The 24,262-nt window shown below is 41.5% G+C and overlaps 1 long non-coding RNA gene across 2 annotated transcripts; it reads right to left on the minus strand.

Annotated features, from left to right (window-relative positions):
- Nucleotides 1-15,695: 15,695 nt before the first annotated feature.
- Nucleotides 15,696-24,215, minus strand: LOC101787231 (uncharacterized). Of its 2 annotated transcripts, none has more exons than XR_001202511.3 (3): nucleotides 24,084-24,215; nucleotides 22,229-22,296; nucleotides 15,696-16,474 (listed from the first exon to the last, which is right to left on the minus strand). It is a non-coding gene; the product is annotated as an uncharacterized LOC101787231 (long non-coding RNA). The 2 variants fall into 2 exon arrangements; XR_001202513.3 differs by having other exon boundaries at nucleotides 24,079-24,204.
- Between the last annotated feature and the right edge of the window lie 47 nt (nucleotides 24,216-24,262).

Consider the following 24,262-nt stretch of genomic DNA (forward strand, 5'->3'; position numbering starts at 1 on the left):
TATTTTATTAGACAAAAATGATAACATTTTTGATTTAATAAATGACAAGCCATACAATATGGCTTGTAAATATAATGCTAAATAGTCACAAGCAAAACTGAAGAATTACAACTGTAGACTTCAATAAAGACCTTAAAAATTACCTTGTCATTGCTTTTGGAACTTGCAGATATACTAATAACTTTCAGATTACTAATAACTCAAAGACCATTTTAACTTGTTTTCTAACAGATCAGGGATGAGTGCAATGTAAAAGTTTCCTCTGAATTGTGCCTCCCAAATTTAGAAGCCTGCCTTCAAGCATGGTGATAAAGATCAATTCTCCAAACACTGTAATCCCCACCCTCTTCCAAATTAGTGCTTTCGTGCCATGATATATACATGGTGTCACTAACTGCATTTATCATGCAAGAAAGCAGAACACAATAGAGGCTCACAGAGTAGCATCATAGAGAACTAGCTCAGAATTTACAAATAATAATCCAAATATGGACTTCTAAGATCCATTAATTGGGAGTGTTTCCACTTTAAGGCCAGCCCTGACAAGTCTTTAACTTGTAAATTTTACCCTATCAAGTATCACTCTATACACATGCTATACATGCATAGACACACATCCCAGAAAGTTCCTACCAATATCAAATCGATGACCTAGTTACTTGCCAGACAAAATGGAAGTATTTTTCTTTAAATTGCAAAGTTTCCTTTATTTTATACCTCCAGTCGTTTCAAAGTGTTCTTAAAATTGTCAGTACATTCTACTATTACCAAGTATCAAAATTTTCTTTTCTTTCTTTTTTTAAATTTAATTTAATTTTTTCCAGAAAGGGTCTCATTCTATAATCCAGGCTAGTATTACACTCACTGTGTAGGCTGGCCTCAAATTCCTAGCAGTCCTCCTGCCTCAGCCTCCTGAGTACTGAGATTACAGACCTATGATATCATGTTCAGTTTCAGTTTTGTCAAATTGCTCTTAACACTTTCTCTTCGTCTCTTGCCTTCTAAAGAGAAAAACATTCACGAAGACTATATGCTATCCACTGGAAGGCTTTTTTTTTTTTTTTTATTTTCACCTTTTTTAATGAAGAGATTTAAAGCTAAAAAAAAAAAAAAGAGATTTAAAGCTGAATCATTCTCTAAAGTTCAACTTTAGAGTAGGCTCAGTGGTGCCCACTTGTAATCTGAGTAGTCAGGAGGCTAAGGCAGGAGGATCGCCCTGAGTTCAAGGCCAGCCTACATCACCATCACGTTGTGATTTCAAGGTCAATGTGAACTACATAGTGGGGGGGGGGTTGTATTGTGGACACTGTAAAGGAATCCCTGTGGATTGACTTCTGTTTAGCAAGGCCCTCTCAGGCTACTTCTGAAATCCTGTCTTTGGAAAGGAAACCTGTCTTGGATGGGAAATATGATGTCCAACCACTTTCTACCTGGCTGATCTCCAAGTGTGCAAGAAATTGCAAAAGCACAACATAAAAAACAGAATATTTATGTTTCTTCCTCCTTCATCAGATACACAATATTTTTTCTCCTCTGTCACAAACACTGTAACCACAATTTACAAGTATATGCACAATCAAACCGCTATTGATTTAGTGATGCATTTCTTTGATGTCCCTTGCCTTAACCTCATTTATAAAGCTGTTTTGCATTATTTCAAACTGTCAATGATTTGTGACTCATGAATATTCAAATCTTATTTGCACTTACCTTTTTGGTATGCATGCTAACTTGCAATATGTCTCTATATTTGCCCTTTTGCATTTATTTGTGGACTGTTTTATTAAAATAATACTCTTTTAAAAGCGTAGTAAGTCTATTTAAAAACAACGGGAGTCATTGAAGATTGACTCTTCTTGATAGGGCACAGTTTCTATATTTCATTGCTGAACAAGTGTAGTCATTCTGCTATCACAGTCTTTAGTATTAAAAATACCCATGCTTTGGTGAGCTGATGTCAATTTTAGGAGGATAAGTTTAGTTTTGCTGGTCTGTGTGTCTAGGAACAAGTCAACAATTTTTAAATGAACTTGAGCCTTACACAAAAAAGAAAGAAAGAGAGGATTATTTCTGGTGGAAAAACAAGAAGTTGCTACAGAACTGAGCCCTTCATGTCAGCGTGGATCAACTTTTCCACTTACACTGTGGAATGCAAGAAATGAAACCTAATGCTCTCAAGCACTAAAAAACTCTTTTAGATGTCTCTCAGAGGATGATAGCCGAGGGAGGCACCCAGGACTTTGTGGATTGCAGGCATGACACTTGTGATTGAAGCTCCAAAACAGCAGAGCAGGGAGCCACCTGCCTCTGGAATAAGCAGAGGTTATTCTTGCAAAACCTGTTCAGGAACAAATGGAACCACTGTATGAAAAAAATAGAATGAAGAACATCTCTTTCATAGCTGATTTCTGGACTTAACTGTGATTTCTAAGAAAATACAAGTAATTAAATGCCCTGCTCTGCCAAAAAAAAAAAAAAAATCAAATGTATATGTTTTAATGCCAGCGAGTAAAATAGAAATATAGTTTATAAATTTTGCAATGTAATAGCTATGGATTTCTTTAATTTGCATTGTGTCAAATTCTAAAGTGCCTTTGAAGCTATCAAGTCATTCCCAATTCACTAAATGATTCCATACAATGAATGGATGAATATGGGTCTCAGTCATATTGTCTAGCAAATAACACACTTTGTTTTTTATAAAATCTCTCTCATTGCTCCTCAACTGTACATATTCTCTCAGTTAATATGATCTCCACCCAAAAGCTTCTGCATTTTTAACTAATCTTTTTCTAAGCATTTTTTGTTATTTAGAAACCCAGATATTTATTACAAGGAAAATATTTTGTTGCTGTGACATTTTACATGTGTTTAAATTGATGTCATTTGTCTAAAAGAATCCATAATGTTTTTCCAACTTTATCTTTTTTATGATGGCTCATATCATTATTATTTCCTCCATTTTGAAAACCAAACATTACAAATTCACTGGGCCCTCTAATAAGCTACTCAGAGTTATCTAAGAGGAAACCACTTCCATAGGAAGTGATTATTGTACATATAACTAAATGGTTTATTATATCCTGATCTCTGACCCCTGAATCAGAAGTCTTCTCCCTAGAAGATAGAAAACTCTTTTACAGATGTGTACTCTGGCAATACATTCGCTGATTTTACTATTAACTCACTGCATAAATTAGATCAAGTTGCCTGATCTCAAGAAACCTCAAGAGTGTCACATGGGAAGCAGGGACAATAACAGTGCCAGCCTTAGATTGTTATGAGAGTTTTCAAATATAGACTTTAGCACACTGGCTAAAGAGTCCATGTGTAACATGAAACGGTTTCCATAGCTCCATTTTCATACCCAGAAGTGGCACTAAGTCTCCAGTTGATTTCACTTAGAGTGGTCAGAACCTTTTGCAGGCCTCCTCCACGGGGTCTCCGCAGCACAGTTAAAACACTTGCTCTTCTGTGCAAGGCTGGGATTTCCCCCCAGTCAAGGATTGCTTCGGAAGCCCTGGTGAAGTTTTCTGCAGAGCTGTGGAAACGAGATGTGAAGGGAAGTTTGCACATTTCTTTGCACAAAGCATCCAGGCGAAGAGAAACAGGCACACACTTTCTCTCTGCATGGCTTAATAACACAGGGAGGCTCGGAACTGACATGGCCATCTAACAGCAGCCTGAGGACAAGGCTGCTACATGTAAAAGGGCCAACAGAGTGAACGGGAAAGGGACAGGGAGGCTCCCTGCCTCTTGCCAGTGGATGACTTTGTCTTTTATTGCTTAAGCCAGGCAGCATTTGGTTTTGTATTCCTTGCAGCCCAAAACACTTGCAGTGATTCAGGAGGGAAGCCGAGGAGCCACGCAGTACCTGAGTCTTCATGGGTGTAGACACTCAAGGCAGCCCCTCAAGCCTTTCCTGTGATACCGCCCCAGCCGTGCTTCTCAGTGGGCCTGGCTTTCTGAAAAAACTCAGAACAAGTCCTGCCATATTTCTGGAGAACTCAAGAGGTGTTCTTTCTGTTTTTTTAAAGAATGCCACCCCTCTGCCATGCTTCTGTATCTCATCTCAGTTACACAGGACACAGAATTTTAGTCCTCATAAAGTAGTCTGAATTTTCTATTCTTTGTATTCTAGAAAATCACAATCTAATGTAGACTAGCATCACATATGTATATATAAGTGAAATATTGTACGAAAATTCTTATTTGTTTTATGATTTTATGTTTCTATCTCTGGTCAATTAATCTGTTTAACCTAAAAATAAATCTATGACGTTATGGGTAATTTTTCATATATAAGAGTAAATGCAGTTTGCTTTGGCTCTTAGGATTCTGTATAATTGATTCTATGACCAAGATAAGCAGAACCCAATAACAGTGCACTTTTCACAAAACAGAGTCAGCTCAGTGTTTGTCCACCCTCTTCCCACCCCATGTGCCCCAAGCAATTCGAGATTTAATCTTATCAGGTGCCCTCCAGATCACAGTTCTAGTCCTCCTCTGATCAGGCAGTGAGAGAAGAGACCAGGTAATTCCCTACAACCGTAAAACATATAGAACCATAGGCTGGAGACATTCTCAGATATTATCTACAGGGCCAGCACAAACAATGCCAGAGACTCACCGAGGGTCACATCACAGCAACCAAGTCCTCCGGGTCCCAGACCAGCACCGGTTTCCACTACTCCCCCACACCCTGGAGGCACAGCGGCTCTTAAAAAGTGTCCCAGTGGATATATCACTTAGTCTGCAGGGTCGCCCTTTGTGACTAGCTCTGTTTCCAAGCTAGCTGTTTCATATCTCAGTTTTATGGGTGTATTTTAAAACTGTATTTTAAGGTATAGAAAACGAAGTCACTGGCCCATCTTGCTGTTAGTCTTGTTGATCATAAAATATTAGAAATAAAAAGAGAACATGAACCCAGATGCCACTGATATTTAAAATGTAGGATTAGAAAATGAATGTACATCCTTACACAAGAAGTTTTTTAAAAACTTATATGGATAAATTCATATAAAATAACATATGGAGCATGACTCAAAAGGATTAGTAAATGTGAATTGTTGAATAATATTTAAAAAATTGAATTAGTCATCAAGAATATCTCTTTTTTAAAAAGTCAGTATCATATTAGAAGTAAATCCCATCAAGTTTTAAAGAAATAGAATTTTCAATTGTATACTAATTTATTGAGGGAATAAAAATGACGAAAAAACTCTCCCTAATTGTAACTCAAGCCAATAAAACCTTATTAGCAAAGATGTTGAAAAATTCAAGAAAAAAAATACAAGAAAAAAGACAGCTGGCTTTTCTTTCATGGCAATGGGAAATTGAAAAGTTCTAAGAGAATATTAACTTAAATTTAGTTTTATACAACACCGTATCATCATCAACGTGGAGGTAGCTCAGAAACACAAAAATAGTCTAATATTTTGAAGGACTACAAATAAATTATCTCAAATAACAGAATAAAAAGAAAATAATCTTTTTATTACAGACAAAAATCACATAACAAGAATAACACTCATTTAAAAAAATAACTCCCAGTGAATGAGGCAAGAGGGGGGGAAATTTCTCAGTGTAATGTACATTATTGTGAATTAACTATAGCATGCATCTCAGAGATATGCAAGAAACCCTCTACTTCCAGGCAGACTGGAGAGAATTTTGTTTACTATTCAAGAGTATTCCTTGAGCCTGAGGTGTGACTCACTAGTAAAGCACTTGCCTTGCAAGAACAAGACCCTGAATTTGACCTCTAGTACCAAACAGAAAAAACACTTTTCTTCAAACTTCTCCTTGGGATCTCATTTTCAATAAAGCAATAAAAGAGCAAAAAAAGAGAAAGAAAGGCATGAAGGAAGAAAGGGGAGAGAGAATGAGAAGAGGAGGAAGGAAGGAGGGAGGGAAATGAAAGTCATAAGAATGCAAAGGACAAAATGCAATTGTTTTCTAGAGACAATATTACTAGGAGCACTGCAGGCCCACAGGATTTATGGAGAGTCCATGTGTGAGCTAAAATCACCAGGAAGCGGTGGAGCTGGAGCATTAATTATCTACACTAAAAAAATGAAAGTAGGTTCTTACTTCACCCCTACACCCCAGAATTAATTCCCTGTTAGTGAAGAGTTAAGTAAAGAGGAAAAATGAATCAAATTTGTTATGGAAATGTATAAGAAAATTTATAACTTCAGAACACAAAATAATCTTATACAAGACACAAATGGTATAAATCACAAAGGAAATATTGATTACTTAATCTGTGGTAAATTTTTAAATAATCTGTTCATCAAAACACATATCAAATAAATGGAAAGTTAGCTATTAAATTGGAAGGAGATATTTATGACACGGAGTTCACAAATTAATGATATAAAACTACCTCAATATAAAATGGAGGAGCTATATAAACAAATACTTTATGAAACAGAAAATATGAATAAAGAAAATTTATTCAAGGTGTTCAACACCATTGATTTAGAAAATGAACATTAAAAACCGGAGTGAGATACCTTTCTACACTCATGAGAATCATAGGAGGAAGAGGAGGAGTCAAGAGAAGTGGATGTGAGCTGATAAGATGCTGTGCATTGCTAGCATGAATGTAAGTTAATATAATCATTCTGAAAAATAATTCAAATTATTGTGGAGAGTTGGATATCTGAATAACAAAATATCAAAGACTTCGATGAAGCAGAAAGTAAAATCATGTGAGAATGAGGAGGGTGAGACTAAGTAGGGTTTCTGAGTAGCTTGACTCAATAAAAGGAAGAAGGAAAAAACGAATTTAAAAGGAAGGAAAGAGAAGCAGATGGCAGGAGAAGGGGCGAAGAAAACTAGTTATTCTCTTCAAATCAGTGTTTCCATAGAAAACGGGGGATAACTGTAGTTTGGAGCATTAAGTGTAAATTGTATACACTTGGAACTTCTCTCTTAAACATTAACTATTTAGCCAAAGAAAAATGATGAAAGTTAGAGGGTTCATGTCAAAAAATTCAAAAAGAGGCACAGTGGTACACACCTGTGTGCTAGGTATGCAAAGGGTTACAACTTCGAGTCCAACCTGGGCAATTTAGCAAGACTCTGCCTTAAATTTTTCAAAAGGGCCAGGGGTGTATTTCAGTGGTAGAATGCTCATAGATAGCATGTGTAAGTCTGATCCCCAGTATTATTTTAAAAATGAGATGCTATAGGGCATTGATACAAATGAATTCCATCTTTCCAACTATTTCCAAGAATATATTCTAAGAAAATAGGAAGGATTAGAAAATCCTTCATGTCCAAAGCTGCTCGTTTCAAAGCTTATGTGAAAGTGAAAAAAAATAGATAAATTTTGGGATTGTTTCATATTTTTTGTCACTCTAACAAGATATCTCAGATAATTAACTCATTAAGGAAATTCATTATTTTGGCTTAGTTTTGGCAGTCTCTGTTCAAGACTGGGCAAACTCATCACATTGGGACCTGAGGCCAGGCAGGACACCAGGGCAGAAGCACATCCCCAAGCCAGGGAACAAAGTAAAAAAAAGGGAACAGGGTCCGATAGTCCCCGTCATGGGTACTCCAGTGACCTAAAGATCTCCCTCTGGCCTCCACCTCTCAAAGGTTTGTCCACTCCCTAATAGGGCCATGTTTGGGAGGACTTCCAGGGACAATTCAAGATCTGAGCCATAGCAGCGTCTGGAGGAACAGAAAAACAAATTATAATTTATTCCATGACTTCTATTTAAATTGATAATTATAATCAAATACCTTAGTAGGATGCAAATTTTATGCAAAATACAATTACAAAGAAGGAGCTATTTATATAAAAATGCAAATAAATATATAAAATTTTGGCTGCAATTGTGTTTGGACACTTGGCTTATGAGTGATTTTTTTTTCAGTTACCTACTGTTCTGTATTGCCATACTGTCTTAAGTAAGTATATATTACTTTTAACACAGAAAAAATGTGTATTCGTAGCTACATTTCATTTCATAATACATTTCATAATGCTTCATTAGGTGTAAAATCAAGTAAACTGAACTGTTAGAACGACAGAAGAATAATTACAAAGCCAATGAAAATAAAAGTCAAAATAAAGAAATAGTAGTTTATTTTAATAGAGAGTAAGAATGACTTTTAAGTTAGAAAAAGAACCTGAGTATCTACATTGAGATATTGAAAGAAATTTTAAGTTCCAAATGGTAGCCATAATTGTGGGTGATTAAAATGGAAATATATGCACACATACATATATACATATGCACATATATACACACAAATTAATGTGTGAATGTGGATGAATTTTAAGATGTGGGGTGGACAGAAAGAAAAACGAGAGAGAATCAAGAGGTGATAATTAGGGTTGGTGGACAAGAATGACTTGAATGAGAATCAGTCAGGGTTATGTAACTGAGCAGTTCTTACGGGAGCATACATCAACTATTTGGCAGTGTCACTACGGTAAATTACACTTAGGCATCAATTACACCTGAGATGAAAATGACCAATTTTGTGATGAATACATATAAATAGCTTGTTTAAATTGTTATTTTTTTTTAGCATGTCCAGCTGTATAAGAATGCATCCAGGGTTGTGAAATGAAAGATGCTGTTCAATGTTCCTTTTCCAGATGTGGGTTCTAACTCTGTTTTTCAGATTCTATGCTTATATCTCAAACCAATTTGGCTGAAGTCATTATATTAATAATCAGGCCTAATCGGTAAAGTACAGCCCTAAATTCTTCTAAAGTGACATTTTCCAAAGAGCCTCTGTATAATGTCACGTTTTAAACGTATCCTACTTTCCCTGTTATACACTCCAGTCACCAAGGGAAACATTATTTAAATGTTTTTCAGTTCCACAGACACCTGCCATGGTAAAGTGAAATGCTGTATTACTTATGTTTGTTTTACTACCAGTATTTATATTAGTAAAAACCTAAACATTAATAAATTGACATCACCAGTAATTTGGGAAGATTTAGAAGGCTAAGCTCCAGCTGGCTGGAGACAAACTTTCTGTGACGTGGTTCGGACCCAGGTCAGCCTCCTCCACCCTCAAAGCCAGCCCCCTCTGCCTTGGTGTCCTCAAGCTTTCCAGGAGCCTCGGTATACTTCTACCTTGGTTCATACTAAAGTGCTGCTTACACACCTGCCTCTGTTTTCCTTTATGAACCTATTAAATCCAGGAATCTATTTCATTATTCGTTATACATCAACAGCTATAAGAGTTCCCGGAGAATACTGAAATTCAACAAATATTTACTGGAACGATAGAATAAAAGTAGGAATTAATGATTTAACAACTTCCAATATATTACCAGTTATAAATTTGCAGAGTATCTATGGGCAGGGTGGTCTTTTCTTCCTATATGTGTGGATGGTACAGTAGTATAATCTAAAAAATTATAAACTTCATACAGAATCTAGGCTATGAATCCAAGCCTTTATTTGAGAATTAACTCTAGTATACTCTATGTGTCTTAGAAAGTTTACTCTGCCTCCTGATACAATTTCCAACTTGTTCTCATACATTGGTTTTTAACCTGTCAAGCACACATTGCTCCCTTTGTTGCACATCTGCCTTATTCTTAGTGAAATCAGTGGATTCTAAATCCCCAAAACATGCTTTAGTTTAACAACAATTTAACAGAAAAAAAGCCAATGACACAAGGAAGATACTTATTATGCCCTACACTGCTGTCTTTAGTTTATCTAATCTTCTTTTCCAACATCTATGAGAAAAGAATCTCCTTCCTCTGTTCTGCTCAACAGGATGCTCTGGAAAGAGCAAGAAAGTCTGATCCACAGCCCAGGGATCTTATGCCAGGGTTATTTCTTCTGTGTGTTAATTAGACACTGAGTACACACCCTAACTGTTTTGGGTCTTCACATCCTCACATACAGAACGAGAGCTGTACTATGTGATAATTGTAAAAATAGCAGACAGTCCTATTTATTAACCTTTTACTATATGTAAAGAGCTGTAGTATGTGCTTTACATGCACAATTTCATTTCATTTTAATCATCCAAACACATTTATAAGGTACAGGAAATCGATCAGTGTCCAGTAGTAAACAGATGGTGCACATCAAATTGGGTAATTTGAGAAGAGCTTAATAAAGGAACTATATTTAAATGGTGTGGACAGAGTGTTAGGAAACCACAGGGGGCAGTGCAGTATACCCAGGATGCTAACGGAGAGATACAGACAGAGAACTCTGGGAAAAGAATTGCCCAGACTACGGGAAGCATGGGGCTAACACACTGGAACCTTTGGAATCAACACCGAGACCGGACTCTACCCATTGCAGATAAATCGAACAGGAAACATGGGCTAAGGCAACACCCTAAAGCCATTCATGCCAGCCTCCAGGGTCACAGAACAGCATAGAAAGAGTGAGGTGTGAATGTGAAGTGGCCAACACAAAAATGCCCATTAATATAAAAAGCCCTTTTTCCCATTTTATGTATGAGGTCATTTACTGAGGCTCAAAGGAGTTAGGTAACTCAGGCAACAAAAGTAAAAATAGACAAATGGGATTGGATAAGACTAAGAAGTTTTTGCATAGCAAAGGAAACAATCAACATAGTTAAGAGACAGACTGCATAATGGAAGAAAATATTTGGATGCAAAGTATTTGCATCCAAAAAGGGATTAATATATAGAATATATGCGGAACTCAAGGACTGGGGATACTGGCAGAGCATTTGCCTAACATTCACCAGGCCCTAGGTTCAAACCCCAGTACCCACCCTGCCAAAAAAAATAAGATCTCCAATAATAATTATCCAATCACAATGAGCTGAAGATCTGTATAGATGATTTTCAAAAGAAGACATATAAATGTCTTACAAATGTACATGGATGATAAATACCAATCATCATCGAGGAAATACAAATGAGATATCACCTCCCACAGTTATAACAGCTATTACAAAAAAAGATAAAAGAGAACAAAAACTGGGAAGCCGGGGATATAGCTCAGCAGCACAGCGTCCGCCTGGCAAGTGCAAGGTCCTGAGTTCAATTTCCAGTACTGGAAAAAAAAAAAGACAATAACAAATTCTGGGGAATTCAGAGAAAGAGAAACAATAATATACTGTTGATGGGATGAAATTTAGTACACACATTATGGAAAAAGTGTGAAGGTTCTTTTAAAAAATAAAGACAGAACTTCTATATGATCTGGCAGATATATAAGCACTGGTTACATATCTGAATGAAATAAAACCATTATTTCAAAGAGATTCCTGCACTCTTGTGTTTATTACAGCACTGTTTCCAATAGCCAAGATGGGAAATAAACCAAAGTATCTATCAATAAGTGGATTGATAAGCAAAATGTGGTGCATATACACAATTGGAACATTATTTTGCCAGAAAAAGGATGAAATACTGTCCTTTACAGCAACACAGATGGAACTGGAGGTCACTATTTTAAGTTGAAAAGCCAGACGTATAAAGATAAATACAATGTGCTTGCTCGTTTGTGAAAACAAACAAAAGAAGTTAATTCCATATGAGAATGGAGTGAAATGGTAGTCACTAGAGACTGGGAAGAACAGGGTGAAAGAGGATGAAAAGAAATCAAACAAGGAGAGCCACAATGCAGATAAGAGAAAATCATGCTGGTTTTCTATTCCGCAGTGGGGCAACTGGTGGTCACACCATCTGTGATATATTTCACTATAACTAGAAGAGTTGAAAGTTTCCAGCATGTAGAAATGATTCATGTTGGAGGAGACAGATATACCCATTACCTTGATTTCACTATTACACATGAGATAGTATCAAATATTAAAGATGAGCAAATATTATGTCTCAAGGACAAAAAAAAAAAGTTAGGTAACAGTGCACAGTTAGCGTGAGACAGACCTTGAACACAGTCTTCTCTTGTCAGTCTCTGGAGGCTCCTGAGGGCCCCTCAATCCCTGAAGTTCCTGTCTGTTTTTCTCAGGTTTCTCAGTCTCTGATCCTAACAGCTGCTGAAGTGATCTGATTTGGTGTTTGAATAATAGATCTCTTCACATAGGACATGAGCCTTGTAGAACCAGCAGCCACTTTTGAAAAGCTAGTGCCCTGTGTGTCCATGTGTCCTTTCCAAGGACCCTAGACTGTTTCCTGGCATATAATTTTAATCTATAGCCCTGAAAGAGACACTGGAATGGACAAAGTTTCTAGAAAAAGGAATGGAACAACATTCCCCCCCAAAACAAAAAGTGCTCAAAAGGAATGAACAACTGGGATGTTATAGATAGTATACATATACTATATATGGATATATATGATAGATATATACTATATAGATAATTATACTACTAATCTCTATTATTTCATCAAAAAGAACGATTTGTTCTTTCATTGAACATTTTTTTCATGCCTATATATTGTATTCTGAGCAACTGATTTGAAGACAATAGGCAATATATTAACCATTATTAATCTATTTTGAAATTCTGCATCATTGATTATATTCTTTTTTTAAAATTTTAAAAAGTAATTTTAATGGTTTCTTCTAATATGGCTTCCAAATAAAGGAAAATTAAAGAATTTTCTTTTTCCATAGAGTAGTCTAGAGTATGGTAGTTTCTCCTTGTTTAGTATTTTACTTGCTGAAGCTTCAGATATACATAATCACAACCTGAAGATATGAAGTGAAATATTCAAGAACTAAATGACTCCTAAATCCACTAATTTTTATTACAGCATATTGTTGTAGCTGTGGTATTTACTATTATTGTTATTATTACTGTGCCTAATATACAAATTAAGCTTCCTTGCAGCTATATCTGCACAGGGGAAAAGATAGCACTGTGTATACATGTTCAGAGCTGGAGTATCTTCAGTCTCAGACATCCACCCTGGCTCAGAACGTGTCCCACCTAGGTGGAGGAGCTGTTATTACTTCCTGGAGGATCAGAAGTGGGACAAAGGAAGGGGAGTAAACTGATTATTAGATTCTCTGATTTCACGTGCTGAGTTACAGCACAGACCAAGCCAGTGCCAGATGTGTCCAAGCAGACTAGAGAAAAAGGGGGAGGAATGGAAGATGTTTAAATGAAGCCACACTAAAAACTAGTACTGAAGGTATCCTTCCATAGCCCTATGAGAGCCCTTAAGATTAAAAAAAAAAAAAAAAAAAAAAAAAGGAAAGGAAATTCTCATAGAGTGAGTAGTCAAAGGTTGTTAATTGCTCATCAGGTGAGAATTAAATGTGCTTAAGAAGGAAGAGGGGAGTAATTACCTGAGGTCAAGGGGCCCATTCTCAGTCTGTCTGCTCCTCTGTCAAATACAGATAAAAGTCCCACTCTGGACTCCTCCTAATGGGAAACTTCCCTGACAAGACTCCCTGGCCTACAGACAGGTTGTATCCCAGTGAGGGCTCAGTATTAGGAATTATAAAGCAAATCTTCTCTGAAAGCCTAAGGGTTATGAACTGTGATTCGGGGCTTCACCAACCTTGTATGTTCCTTTAAATCTGGAGTCTAACTCAGCAAGAATTGCAATAGGACTTCCTGGACCACAGCAAGATGAAGTTAGGACCTGGGAACAGGGTGCTCTGTGTCCCAGGTCAGGTCATCTTGGGCCCTGAAGAAGGGGCCCTTCCAGTTTCAAGGGGCTGGAGTGGTAGCTTGGTGAGGACTTAAGAGACCATGAGAATGAATGGTGACTCTGCTTGAATTCATACATATCATATGTTTACTTTTTACACCCGATGAAGGGATAAAAGTTTGACTCACATTTCCATTTGATTGAAAAAAACTTCAAAATGTCAAGAATATCTGCCCACAAGTAATGAGGTGTCTTCACTTAAATTACCTTTTCAAAGATGATCACCATAAGCAAGGCAGGCCCACGAGAGCAACCTCGGAGAGAAACTCTGGTTTGGGGTTCAGTTTTAACTAGTTGGTCAATACAGTAGCAGAGGTTATGTCCCCAGAGAAATCTCAAACAACAATAACAAAAGCTTGCAAACAGCTTTTTCCAACAAAAATGACTTTCTTGCCATTGAATCTTAGCTAAGCAGGGCTTTTTAAAACTGTTAATAGTCAGTGGCTTACGTCTTGACAGCGGGGCTATCACTGCCAACAGGAAAAAAGTTCAGTTACCTAAATGTGACCCAGAGTTCAGACATCCTTCTTCCCACAGACTTTGTACCTAGAAAAGCCAACTTTATGAGCCACTGGAACAAGTTGGGGACTTGGATTCAGAGCCTATGAAAATAAAGAAGCACGAACTTACCCCTAAATTAGCTTTCAAATTAGCCTGGAGATAGTCATTTGACTAGCAACATCCTCAGATTGGGAACAAATTGAGGAATTTAAATAGGGGGAGAGTGGAACCTCATAAACCTTTTAGCCCAGTATTGTGAGAGACGGTGGAAGAGGAGAAAGGAAAGAGAAGAGAAAAGAAAATGGGTTGGAAGGGCAGGAGAGGGAGGGAAGGAGAGAGGAAGGGGAGAGAGGGAGAGAGAATTTCCTTCACCAACCCTAAGGGCTTCTGTTGTTGCTTTGTTTACGCAAAGTTCGCCAGCCTGAGACCCTGGAAAGAGTTGAGAGATGTACGATGAGGAAGGCAAAATAATTTTTAAATTGAAATGAAAGACGCACACATGCACACACATGCACACACACGCGCGCACACACATGCACACGCGCACACGCGCACACACGCACGCGGCCCCGGGCCGGGCCACCCCTGCCTGCAGTCTGAGAAATGAAAACACTCCGAGGCGGGGCGGGGGCGGCCCCCAGCAGCCGCGCCGAGCCTGGGGAGCTCTGGTGAATATCAGGTTCGGATTAGTGACAACTCCCAAGTCACGCCGGCGGCGCGGCGGGGGCAGGGCAGCTCGCCGAGGTCTCTGAACTCCACCGGGGAGCGCAGCTCGGCTCCGGCGCCGGGCGGGAACCCCGGTCCCTGCCCGAGCGAGCGCCCCGCGCGCTAGCACCGCCCAGAGATCCAGTTTGTCAGCGATCATAAAATGGGAATTGATTATTCCAGCCACCATTGATTAGGGAAGAATGCTTACTGCAGCAGCGGGGGGAAAAGGTTAAGAGGAAATTGACCTTCTTCCTAGGTGACATAAAGTCATTAGGTAAATGAGATATCCACGCAGGAGTTTTAAGGTCATGCTGGATTTTTATTTGTAGCCTGGAGAGGAGACCTGGAGCAGCAGCTTAGGGCTGGGACCTGCGGTCTCCTGGACACGAGAACCCACCCGAAGGCTCAGTGGTCAAAGGTGGGGGTGGCTCGTTGTCCCGGGGATGTTGCGTGGGGTCCCGGGACTCCCGAGTTCGCACCTCCGGGTGTGCGCCCCGCGCAGCCCCAACTACGCGCCTGCAAAGGGACCTCACACTCAAGCAGACGGTGACAGCAGTCGCCCTGCCGGAGCCCACCACCTCTCAGAGCGAACTGTTTTTCTTTCATTCATTCATTCTTTTTTTAGAGAGAGTGAGCGAGATATTTATGCACATATTTATCCCTTTAATTATAGGAATTAATCCTCTTATGACTAAAAGGTAACGTGGAAGGACGTCCTTTTGATGTGGAAAAGCCCCATTTGTGACTCACATTCAGACTGATTAAGGAATAATTGTTGTTAAACGCTTTACAAGAGGAAAGTGTTTAATTGAGGGGCATTCGTAATTTTACGGCTTAGTACAAAATTAAACGTAATTAAAAACTCAGAAATTCCGACTGATTTTCCAATTATATTTATTGTTTGAGCTAATTGTTACACAAGGGTATCACTTCTCCCTAAAGGAATGAGAGGGAGGGAAAGGCAACCATACCTTTTCCAAATATTCGGAGAGAGGCGCCTGAGAGCTGCCCGCAGGTACCTGGGGAGGAGGGTCCCTCCCTGTCCTTTCTCCGCCTGCGTCCAGGCCGGCGCCCCTCCCTCCCCAAGGTAATTAAGCGTGGCGGTCCCTCTCGCCTCCCTCCGAGTCCCTGCAACACCTTGGGATGTGATACAGTGATGACAGTTGTCTTCTGCAGATCATTACAGCAGAACTGGAAGTATCTGTAGAAGGCTGACGAATTTCTTGAAGTAACACTTGTCATACATGGCGGAGAGATTTAAAAAACCTAAGTAAACAAAGCTCTCAGGGGCGATCCCTCGAAGCCTCTGTCTTCGCAAGTGTGGCAGGAGGGGGGTAACTCCGACTGGAAGATGTTTATAAACGCGCACGCGAAGACGTACAGATGCGAGCTGCAAACTTTACTTAGCTCTGCATTTTTTGAAAGGCAAGGATGAGTATGGAAAAAAAACTCAGATTTTAAAATTTTTTTCGTTAATGCTACATTGAAGGCATAAAGCTAAGCTATCTTTGTGCGTTCGCTTCTTTTAATGTCCAAATAGACTCATATAGCAACATTAAAAGGTTTATGCAACGTGTTTTCGTGTTACAGAAACAAAAACACATCCTTACAGCTAGTCCAGAGTGGTCCTGTCTTCCTTATAGACTTGAGGGAATTCTGGAAAAAAATAAAAAGCATGAAATTAGCCATCATGTGAATTTATACATTTCAGTTAGTCTAGAAGGAGGGTTCAGAATGAGGGAATGTTTGTGTTTCAATAAGAATATTTAATTTCTCTGGGAATTTTAGGACAGAGACTTCAGTGGTGCAAGCTTCCCATCCACCTTTCCAATCCACACCCCATAAAGTAAATGATCGCCTCTGATCTGCCCCGCCAGGTGAAAATGGGTAGAATTAAAACTGTCACTTCTGTTTCCAACTCATGTCTTTTCGATTGAGTTCAAAAGCATGCAAAGGTAAAACGTGCTGATCATGTATATGTATTATTTCTTTTTCTGCTATCGCAGTTTTTAAATAAAAAGAAATAAGTATTTTTATTTCCAAATTCATTTTCCTGAGAAAACTTCAATCTTCCAGGTAGTTTGATGATGGACTTTGACACCTGTGAGAATGTCTGCCTGGTGGACTCCCAGGTTTATCCCAAGGACAGGGAGGGGCAGCGAAATGTTTTTCTGCCCAAATACTGTATTTTGGAGCTAGGATGTGGGTATTTAAACCTGGCACTTTGCAACTGCTTCAATACCATTTTGGAGCAGAGGTTAGGATAGGCAGAGTTAGGCAGAAAGAGGAAGCATTTCTTCTCAAAGTTGGTAATGGTGCAAAATACATACCATCCATCAAGGAAAACTGAATAAAAGAGGCAGTACACAGGTTAGCTTAGGCAAAGACTGCTGAATCCTTTGAAGGAACTGACACGGATTTTCCAGAAATGGGGTGGGGGATGGGGAATCTTAGTGTGGGCATTTTATGTAAATGAGCAAATTCGAAATGTAGTACAAATCCGGTATAGTAAAACTGACAGTTCTGACAGTATTGACAACATAAATATATGTTTGAACACTGCACTTTCAGACACTTAACCGATGAAGCAATAAAAAAAATTCGACTACAATATTTCAAATAATCGACATTGATGTTTTGATATATCATTTTTATACTCTGAATCGATCTATCACTCTGGGGCTAGTCAATTTTAAATAAAAATGGTCTGCAATTATTTGCACCTTGGCTAATGATGACCTAATAACAGTCCTCAATTAATTGCACCAAACCGTGCTTTCTTCTCCGTACAATGGGGATGGGGGCGATTCTTGGGGCCGAAGGCTTAGGAGGACGTCACCCCTTCCCCTGCTTTCCATTTTTGTGAGGGGGTCAGATTTCGATTTGGGCAAGGAGCTTTGCACGGTTGCTGTCAGATGCCTTAGGCCAAGTTCCACTCACCTATGGGTTGGTACTGGGCATATGACTCTCATTTTTATTTTGCAAAGGTGAAACTGAATTTTAGAAAACACATTCATAACTCTCCCTCAGGTCCCACGTCCTTCCCAGGCTTTCAAGGGCTAGACAGAAGAGGCTTGCTCAAAGAGAGTACTGGGGACATCTCTCGGGCTGTGTGTGTGGCTGTGCGTGTGTCAGAGAAGACTGTGAATGAATCTCAGCCCAATCTCCACCTACAGCGCCCAGTTCCGAGCCCAATCTCTCCTTCAGCCCCTATCTCCTCTGACCTCCCCACATACCGCTGAGTGTTCACGGTCATTGGAAACAAACAACAACAACAACAACAAAAAGCCCCATATAAGAAAGAGGACGGTGACAAAACGTGAGGAAAGAGGAGGATGCTGGCCATGCAGCATCCCCAGCCGGCCGACTTCCTCCAGCGCTCAGCTGGCTCTTGGCCCTGTGGGGTTTCTAGAGAGCTTTCCTACTCCCACTCTTCTTTACCCCTCCAAATTTGGTGTCGTGGGGGGAGGAATAAGACTGATTACTTGAAGATAAAAAGAAAAACCGACAGGCCCAGTGCTTAGGTTGGAGCGGTCACAGTGGTGCGGCCACGAGGGGCCGTGGGCGCGTGCTCGCACCCCCACCCACTCTCTGCAGCGCCAGGCGCCCCGCCGCGCCGTGCGGGCTCCCACCCCTGCGAAGCCCCGCACCGGGCCTCGGCCTTCTGACCTAAACCTTGCTGGGCTCCAGCAGCCGGGATTCCAGTGTCTGATTTCCTTCCTGCAAACTTCACAGATGCAGGTTTAAGCCTCGCCAAGCCACCCCCAGCAGAGGACACGGCGCTTAGGCAACAAGTTCGGCAGCGCGAAGTTGCTAATCGAGGGCGCTGGATGCGTGTGACCCGCGCTGGGCAGGGCAGGGACGGGGACCCGGGCAGGGCCGCCGCGCCGGACAGTCCTGCAGTGGTGTGGGGGGTCGGCCTCGGGCCGGCCCTAGAAACGGGGCGGGAACCGGGGAAGAGAATGGAAGAGGCAGAGGGGGCGGACGGCGTGGAGAAAGAGAGGGCGAAGCAGGAGAGCAGGAGAGAGGAGCGAAGAGCGAGGAAGGGCGCGCAGGATGGAGCCGGGGACAGCAGGAGCTGGCGCACTCCGCGTTTGGAGCCCCGCCAGATAGCGCTAGAGGGCTACTTATTGAGATTCTCTTCCGCGAGACGGCGAAACAGCTAAAATTGGGAGAAATTAAGACTGGGCAAAAGCAAAGAAAATACGATGAACCTGTTCTAGCCCATTTGTTAAATAAAGCATAGTGCTATGTATTGCTGTTCATTGTGTCGAGAAGAATCCATAGTAGCCTAAGGAAAGGCAATGATTAATAATAATAATAATCCTGAAAAACAAAACCAGACAACGAAAAAGCAACACAAAAACTAAGCAAAGAAAATTCAGAGTCTTTCCCCCTGTTGATCTCAGCTAGGAAGACAGAGAATGAAGTTAGCAGATAAGGAAATAAAGAGAATTCTCCTTAGCCCAACTTTCAGAGCTGCTAGTTACACTGCTGGGGAGGTCAAGAGCAGTTCAGGAGGATGAGCCGAGGTTTACAGGTTTACGGAGTGGAGAGGTTTTAAAAGTAATAGATGACTCCAAGCGGTGGGGGTGGGAGGGTGAGAAGCAAACTCGTTATTGGAAATGCCAAATAAAATATATATCAAAAATTCCAGCTGTCAGCCAGCAGGTCTGGGGAAGAAGACAGCCCCTTAGCCTTCGTCCCAGCAATGCTAGGCTCTGGGCTATGTTGTAGGACTGCAATTAGACTGACTCCTCGAAGAACAATTTACAAATGCTTGGTAAGCTCTGAGCAAATATCTAGAATACAAAAATTCACCGTGTCCTTTAGGACTCAAAGAAAAGTTGTGTGGCTGGAGAGAAAAGCTCTGGGAGTGAAGGGAAGTCCAGAGAAGGAAAGAGATAACAAAAACATTTTTAAGTCTCTTTTACTTGCTCAGTTCAGTAATGCAAGGGGGGGGGAAACTTCATGTGACATTTTACTTTTAAATACTGGTCTGATTTTATACTAAAATCCATGGCATTTCACACATCTACCTTTTTATTTTAACACTGAAGTTTTGTTTTACTTGAAACGATCTGTGTGAAAATCAAAGGAATAATTCACATCTTTCTTTCAAGCCAAAGTACAAAATATTCCAAACCAAAACATGAACTAAAGTTACAAACAAGATTAAGGTTGGGTTTATTTGTTCCTCTAGAAAGGCATCAATTGTTCTAACTGTTGTAAGAAGACAAAAGGATTTAAACTCGGCGATTTTAATACACAGATTAGCACTTCAGATCTCACTGTTCTGAGGAATTTGGGAGTTATCTGTGTGAAGGATCTACAACTTTCAAGAGAAGGGAAGAAAAGATTAAAAGAAACGTAGGATTCTTGTGGAGCACGAGTAAATGCACCTCAAATGAAGTCTGAGCTTATAAACGTTCCTTTCAAATTAACTACTCTCCAAAAAGCCAGTGTCCTTTCAATTAAGAAACTACAGGGGGATTAAGTTATACTTTTAAAATCCCGAATGTTACCTATAATAACTTTAAATGTTGAGTCAAAAAAGGAAAAACAGAAAAGAAGCCGTTTTCAGAAGTCCTGGGGATGCTTCAATAAGAAAGGAGTGATTAAAAACAGACTCTTTAAATTTGAGAGGCCCAATTCCTTCTCCCATTCACTTCCACCTTCTCGGTCCCCTCCTTTTCACTTCTTTTTAATGCAGTGCCCCCACCCCCTACTCCAAAGCTAAGTAGCTGATTTGGGATTCTGAAGAAATAGGTTTCACCATCCATATTTGTTCTGGGGCACTTGTAAAATGCGATTTGTAGAGGGTCTTTAGCCTCCTGATTGTCTTTGAATTGTTTTTACTGAAACAGATCTTTTGCAGTTAATGAGTCGCCACGCAGCTGGACAGCTCCTCTCGGACACTGAGAACTCTAACCCCAAAATGACCCCAATTTGACACCGCAAGATGAAATTTTACCGCCTGTTAAAACCATTTCCAGCCTGGGCAGAAGGAGCTGACTGCTGAAGGAGGTCGGTGGCACCTCCTCTGACCCCCATCTCTCGCCAGTCTCTAAGGCCTGCTCCACCCACTTTCCCATCACCCAAAAGGTGAGCCAGCAGAGGAGCCTGGAGGCCCTTGTGGCAGGGCTATGGCTGAAAACGGGGTAAGGAATCAGAAGGAATAGTTCCCCCACCGCTGTGGCATGGTTTCTACACACTGGAGAACTGAGGGTAGGGAGCCCAGAAAATTCTTAGGTAACAGATCAGCCTTCCTCAGGTGTATTAATACAATGCCTGCAAGTCGATGATTTTAAGTAACAAAGGTACTGTGAAATCATCAGGATGATCCTGAACTGATTCCCTGGGTCAACTCCAACTTGATATTGTGTGTTATCCACTACTCTGGGATTACCATTTTAAACTAACAATTTCATAACCCGTAGGTGAAGTCTTTTAGTTGCAAAATTTTGGGTCTCCCTTGAAACAAGGGCTGAATTTGAAAACCACACACAAATGTCTTTCAGCAGAGATACATTTCTAAGACTCACACTTCTTAACTAAGTGTTGTTTTTTTCTTTGACACAATCTCAAAATGCCATCTCTCTCCTTTCTATACCTAACCAGACTGTCCCATTGTTTACTTTAATGTATTCAACAAAATGCAAAAGAAATTATAGAATGTTAGCAAGAAATACAAAAAGAAGTAGAGGAGTTCAGATTAAAATGTCTTTCGCCTTGTCCAAAGAATAAAGACTTTTCTTTTGTAAAACCCAAGATTACTGCAAATAAACTGTTACTATATTAGTTTAATTTTTTGAAAATGCAGAAATCATCCATCTCAATGGTTTTTACTTAGTGGCACTGCCATAAAAGAAACATTTTTTAAAAATGTTAAGTTTCCCTGAATCAAAGCTATAGGGATGCACAGCTAATCTTGCCAGTACTGCTATGAAAAAAACAAACTGATAAAAAGCTGCACAAGGTGGAAAAATGTTCAGTGTTTAGACTCTGCGGTGCACAGGCTCCGGTGGATGATCTTTACAAAAAGAAGGGCTTATCAAGGAAATCGAGGAGTTTCTTTAAAAAATAAAAGCCAACTGGCCCTTACTTAGCAGGACATTTAAAAGAGCAATAATCCCCTCGGCAGCAGTCAATACTCAAGTCTGAATTTATAGATAACTGGAGGCATAAAACCTGAAAAACTGAATATAAACTTCTCAGCCGGCGGCGCTGCGCCGCGAACTTGGACCCACCAACATCTACAACTCTACCAAGTCTACAGCGAGCCCAGACTGTGCATGCTCTCCTCTCCCTCCTCTCTCCTTCATCTGTACTATCGCAGCTGAGTTTGTGTCATTGCCTCTTGAAATATAATTCTGGAGAACAACACTTTAGCTCTTCTTTTTTACTCACCTTTTAAAAATATGTCGACCAGCAACTCAGCGTCAATGGAGAAGGATATTTTTAATCTTGGAGTTCTTCTAGAAAAAAAAAAAAAAAAAAGAGGTGGAGGACCCCCGCCCCCCTTTCAGGTTTTACACTCCCTTCGGTCTCGAAGGCTTGAAGCCAGGCAGAAAGGCGGAAAATCTAGGCTAACCTCTCCCTGAAGCTGCCCCAGCCCCGAAGTCCCTGCTTAGACTACCGGGGCAAAAATCTCGCCGACCACAGACCTTGTGCCCGGCACCTCGCGGTCGGCACCTCTGCCAGCCCCTCCGCACTGTCTTTCTTTATATGTGAGGGCCGATTTCCCGCAGACATCATTGTTATGATGGCTCATTTAATCAAACTGTTTAATTGCTCTGGTAATCACTATCATCATCACAGGTGCTCCATCATTCATCATTTTTGGAGGGCTTTATTGACCTCCGGAGCGCATTCCCTAGCCCTATTAAAACGAGGCCAAATTTCTCCGACTCTGCTTGGAGTCTCTGCAGGCTGCAATGTTAGCCTAGTTAGTGTTGCCCGAAAGAGCTTACAGTGTAGCAAAGATGGAAGGGGGGCAAAAGAGCCTCTCTCTCTCTCTGTCTCTCTGTCTCTCTCTCTCTCTCTCTCTCTCTCTCTCTCTCTCTCACACACACACACACACACACACACACACACACACACACTCTCACAGTACTTTCCTCTCCCTAACCACTCCCATCCATCCCCGCCCCCCGCAGGAAAGTCCGGCCGAAGCCGCTCAAAGAGCACAAGCTACTTTCTATTTTCTAGAAGAGGTTCAGAGTTGGGGAGGGAGGAGACTGCTGAAGGTCTGTTCCCGATTCTTGGGTCGAGAACCGTGTCCGAGAGCAAGGGCGAGAGTTGGGGAGCGGATGGGGGGCTGCTGCGCCGCAGAGCCGGGGTAACCCTAGCTCCGCCCCCAGCTCGGGGCTCGGCGGGACTGACGTCCGGCCGCCGAGCACCCGGCCCAGCAGCGGCAGAGCCCGGCGCAGTTTGAGACGGGCATTGGACCGGACATCGGCCAGAAATAGTTTCCACCCCAGCCGTGCGGGGAGCTACCTTCCTTTCCCACTCTCCTTTCCTTTTGGGAAAAGTTCACTCGGAGCCAGCCGCGTCCTCCTGACCCCGCGTGACCGCCCGGTGTAATGAACACGGCCTCCAGCCCGGGCTCCCGCGGCCCCGCCGCTGCGCGTGGGCCACAGCAGAACCGGCCCGGCAGCGCCAGCCTGTCCGGCCGGCGGGTATCTTCTCTTCCTCCCCGGTTTTTCTCCCTACCCCGTGTCTCCCTGCTCGTGTTCGCCAGCTGGCTGTGAAAGCCACTTTGGAGGCGCACACCAGTCGCGCGCGCGCGCGCGCACACACATACATACACACCCCCCTGACTACGTCGGACACCACACACCCCGCGACTCCCTCCCGATTCCGCCGCGCCCCGGAGCCTCTTCGGGGTGGCCCTTGTCTGCACCGCTTGGAGGGAGTGTGCTCTGGTCTCTGGAGCTGAGGGAAAAAATGAATACTGACAACAAGGGTCCTGGATCTGCACAGGGAAGAAAGTGCCACTTGGGGGGGAAAAAAAAACTGTAGACCGGCGGTGATAACGTCTGCAGAGCCCGTTTCCCTAAGATGTTAGCAGGAAGATTTCGGGGCGCTGTAGTCCGCGTGCAGAGGAGGGGGTTATTGCGGAATTAAAAGGAACAAAAGCGAGAGCGCCATGCCAAACGTCCACGACACGACCCAGTTAGGCAGGAGCCGGGGTTGATGGGAAAATAAAGTAGAAGTAAGTTTTAAAAAATAATAAATGAAAAGATCCGAGGCTGTACCGTACTTTCCCTGTGGTTTTCTGCAGTTTTCCTCTCTGCGCTCTCCCTGTCCTCTTCCTCCCGGCTCTCTTCCCCCTTCCCTCCTGCTCGCGCCCCCTTCGCGAGCGCGCGCCCGCGCACGCACACCCGCGCGCCCCGCGGCCCCCGCCCCTCTCTCCTCCCCCGCCGTCCCCGCGGAGCAGCG

The sequence above is a fragment of the Cavia porcellus genome, unplaced genomic scaffold (assembly GCF_034190915.1).
Source record: "Cavia porcellus strain 051 isolate PalLab524CR breed Dunkin Hartley unplaced genomic scaffold, mCavPor4.1 scaffold_6, whole genome shotgun sequence".
Taxonomy (NCBI): Eukaryota; Metazoa; Chordata; class Mammalia; order Rodentia; family Caviidae; genus Cavia; species Cavia porcellus.